The sequence below is a fragment of the Euprymna scolopes genome, chromosome 41 (genome assembly GCF_053919585.1).
Source record: "Euprymna scolopes isolate OS-2025 chromosome 41, ASM5391958v1, whole genome shotgun sequence".
Lineage (NCBI taxonomy): Eukaryota > Metazoa > Mollusca > Cephalopoda > Sepiida > Sepiolidae > Euprymna > Euprymna scolopes.
The window spans coordinates 26,729,988-26,735,054 of record NC_136522.1 but is presented as its reverse complement, the minus strand read 5'-3'; positions in this window follow the sequence as shown (position 1 = coordinate 26,735,054).

Sequence of the window (5,067 nt, the reverse complement as noted above, 5' to 3'; positions counted from 1 at the left end):
TAACCGTAAAATAATATAATAATAGTGTAGGTAGTCATGCTGCACTGTTCTTAAGTAGATTGAATGCTATTTATAGAAGGGAAAATAATATATATATATATATATATATATATATATATATATATATATATATATAATTATATAAAAATAATGTAGCCAGTCATGCTACACTGTGCTTAAGTAGATTGAATGCTATTTATAGATGGGCGAATAATATATATATATATATAATCGTTTTATATCAGTGTTCAATTTAATACTGCATTTAGTTCCACAACAAGCTGCACACAGAGCGTTAAAAGAAAAAGTAAAGAAAAGTCCTTCTGTGTTCCAGAAACAGAAACTATGGCTGGAATATTGTTAGGTTTGCTTATCCTAAAGGTAATTATTATTATTTTCATCTTTTTTTTTTAATAATTATTGTAGATTATCACCCTCTGCTATATAACCGTCTCTAAAAAATTTCTACTTCTTTTGGTAATTTAATTTCATTCACTTCAAACAAAACATATTATTACTGAAGTGTACAAGGCTACTGTAATTGGAATGAGATTTATTTACTTTTTGAAGACAGGGATCAACCTAGCTGAAAGCAGGACAGTAAGATTTATTTATTTCTTCTTGAGAAGGGAGTTGGCTTGGGTGACGAGCAAGACAGTAAAAATTATTTATTTTTGTGGACAGGGGTAAACCTGCGTGAGGAGCAGGTCAGAAAGATTTATTTATTTTTTGTTGAGAGAGAGTCAAACTACCATCACCAAGAGAGTAGTTCAGTGAACATAACAGCGTGACATCACTTCCTGATCAAAATGTAGGTATAGAAAGTTTCCAGTTGAACCACGTCGCCACAAAAATATTTTTCGTTGCATTAGATTGTGCATGTTTTTTATTCTCCTAACGAGAAAAACAATCCTCCATTAAGATAATTATATAATTGTGATTATAATAATAATTGCACATTAAGATAATTTTAATCTAACAAAATATAATAGTAAGTGGATTGTTTTTGAATTTTTATATCAATCGAAGGAAGTCGAATATTTCATTTTATTTTTTTTTAACTGCAAAACACAATTTTTATATGAGAATATTTTTCAGTTTGTTCTTTTAATAATAACTAAAACATTTCATTGAGTATTTCCAAATATTTTAAAGTTAGAAGCATTTTTTATGATAATTTAAAAAATTTTTTAACTAAAATTCACTTTATTCTTTAAATTCTTTATTCTCTCGAAAACTTTATTCATTCGAACACAAATTTATCTTAAAAATTCATTAACAAATCAGTTTTAATTAAAGTTTTGATATGAACTAAAAATAAAATGACATTTTTCTTAACATATTTTCTTGTATTTATCTTATAAATAAATATTGTTTGATATTTGTGCCGTGTACTTACCGTTCTGAAATAATAACCTTATTTAGAAAGCCAATCTTAATAAGGAGAGGCTTTCTTACTATTCTGCATTTTCACATAACAATTTGATGAAAAAAAAATATCATAAAAGTTAAATCCTATCTAAAATAAAGCACGGTGTGTACACTGTACCAACACTACTACTACTACTACTACTACTACTACTACTACTACTACTACTATTATTACTACTACTACTACTACTACTACCACCAATACTATCATCATCATCATCATCATCATCATCATCATCATCATCATTATTATTATTAGCAGCAGCAGCAGCTACCTGACATTTTTCCTTAGCCGAAACCTTTGGCATTTCGTCTAATAAGATCTTGTATCTCCCATCCCTTTTATGCTCGAATGGTTTAATGTTCTAATTGTTTGTATCACCGAACTAACTGCACTTTTTTAATCCCAAGGTAAAACACTAAGTAAAATCAGTATAAATTTGCTTGATTATAGTTTTAATACCGTATTTTTAATCAATATGACCGAATTAAAACCAAAACAAAGGAGACAAATAATTTTTAACAGAATTGTGAGAAGTTTATATTTGTTTACGTGCATACACAAATGCCTATGTATAATTTTCGTTTTTTTTTAATAGCAGAAATACACAAGTAAAACCTCCCTTTTTTCTTTTTCTGTTTCGATTTCCAATGGACCCTTTATCCTTTTACCGTAACTGTGTTCTTTGCTCGAATAACTGGTAAGCAGTTATATTACGAGAAAACGTAGAAATGTCTGTATATAATAAACCAGCTTCGCTTTTCGTGTTTTTCGCGCGTGCGAGTGTATAATGTATGTTTAATAACAATGAACGGTACTCTTGCATAATTTGACCCGAATTTTCGGTATTTCCCGTCAAGCCCGGATCGGGCGAGACCGGCAATCATCGGTGTCAGCCAGCGGTATTCAAATGTTGAAACGCTAATTCGACTTTAAAAAGTTAGTTTTTTTTTAAATTTTTTAGTAATTTTTTAATTTATGATTAGTTATTTTGGTACTCATTCAGAGAGTGATCCGTGCTGCAATAATAACGTTATTATTTAATAGGCCATTCTTTACATTATCTCATCTTGAGGGTGTTTTGTACCTATTCTGTACTTTAACCTTACAATTGAATAAAAACATATCATAAAACTTTAATTAAACGTGGAAATACGATTTAAAAAATAGCGCGTACTACTCTCTGCATTAACATTTCCGAAAGCTACCCACTTTGGAGGCTTCCTCCCATTTCCTTTACCCCATCACCTCCCTTTTTGCTGTCGATGGCCGATCAACAGTCGACCGAAGTAAAAGATTCCTAAAGAAATATTCTCATCTCAAGAGATTTCTTCCGCCGGCAATTAACAACCGTTAAAAGAAAAAAAAAATCACTATTTCTTGAAAAAAAAAAAAAGTTACCCATGTAGAGAGTGATCCGTGCTGAAATAATAACGTTATTATTTAAAAAGCCATTCTTAACATGGGGAGGGGAGGGTGTTTTGTACCCATTCTGTACTTTAACCTTACAATTGAATAAAAAAAACATATCATAAAACTTTAATTAAACGTGGAAATACGATTTAAAAAATAGCGCGGATCACTCTCTGCATTAGCACACACAAAAAGCCACATGTTTTCTATTTCTGAGTAATCCCCCCCCCACATAAAAACAAAAACAAAAAAAACAAAGCAACCTGACTGAACAAAAAGTCTTGAAAAACAAATTAAAAAAACAAGAAAAAAATACGGTTAAAGAAAAAAAAATGTACTTACCCCTAAAATTTATACGAGTAAACAACATTACAAAAACCAGCAACGCCCAGATCAGTGGCTAGATGCTGACGAAGCCCATGACATATCCCGAAGCTAGAGTTGCACCAAAAGAAAGTCATGCTGACTGGTGGTCTGCGACCGATTCAATCCATTACAGTTTTTGGAATGCAGGCGAACTCATTACGGCGCCGAAGTACTGTCAACAAATCGATGAAATGCATCAGAAACTTCTACAACAACACTCAGCATAAGTCAACAACATTATTCTCCTCCACGATAATGCTCGACCATATGTTTCTAAACCGACTCTGCAAAAGTTGAACGAATTGTGATACGAAACTCTGCCTTATTCGCCACGCTCTTCAGACCTTTCATCTACTGACTCCCACTTTTTCAAGCATCTGGATAACTTTCTGTATGAGAAATCCTCCAGAAACCTTAGCGATATCAAAACCCCTTTAGCGACTTCATCACCACCAGAATGCAAGATTTTTACATTACTGGCAAAAGTATACTTGTTTTGCGCTGGCAAAAGTGATTTGATTCTGATGGTACTTATTTTGATCAATAAATTTTTAGCATTATTTGGATTCATCAGACTACTGTTATCATCTTGAGTGTGATTTTCACAATGGTTCGCCAGGGCCGATTGGTTAGAGTACTTGAAAAAATTAATTACAAAAAGTGATATTCTTCTGAAGGTGGAAGTTTTAATCCTCTGTGTGGGCGGCCAAGAAATACAATTGCGAATTACTTAGAACCTCTATTCAATCATGGCTTATATATATATATATATATATATATATATATATATATATATATATATATATATATATATATATATATATATATATATACATATATATATATATATATATATATATATATATATAAGCGAAAGTAAACAGTTACATTTGGTCGCTACAAACAGACATCTGTTTCAGTCAATGAGACTTCGTCAGGCGACCCTGAACTATTTGATGCTATAAAAAAAAGTAATTTACTGAAACAGATGGCTATTTGTAGCGACCAAATGTAACTGTTTACCTACGAATAAATAATAATATATATATGTATGTATGTATATATATACATATATATATATATATATATATATATATATATATAGACACACACACACATACACACATTCAATAGAGAATTATTAACTTTGTGTTGAGTGCTGTATTATTTTGCTGAGGTTCTTCTACAAAATAGAAAAATGCCATCGTCTATTTCTTTATTCATAACACGAGTCATGCCACACTACTCTTAAGTAGATTGCATGTCATATATGGATGAGCGAAAATATATATATATATATATATATATATATATATATATATATATATATATATATATATATATATTCACTCATCCATATATGACATGCAATCTACTCTTAAGTAGATTGCATGTCATATATGGATGAGCGAATATATATATATATATATATATATATATATATATATATATATATATATATATATATATATATTCGCTCATCCATATATGACATGCAATCTACTTAAGAGTAGTGTGGCATGACTCCTGTTATGAATAAAGAAATAGACGATGGCATTTTTCTATTTTGTAGAAGAACCTCAGCAAAATAATACATATATATATTATGCTACACTGCTCTTAAGTAGATTTAATGCTATTTATAGATGGGCAAATAATGGTATCCATTTAATACTGCATTTAGTTTCACAATAGTTTCACAACAAGCTGCACACAGAGCGCTAAAAAAAAAAAGCAAAGAAAAGTCCTTTTGTGTTCCAGAAACAGAAACTAGGGCTGGAATATTGTTAGGTTTGCTTATACTAAAGGTAATTATTATTATTTTTATTTTTATGTTTTTGTTTTTTTAATAATTA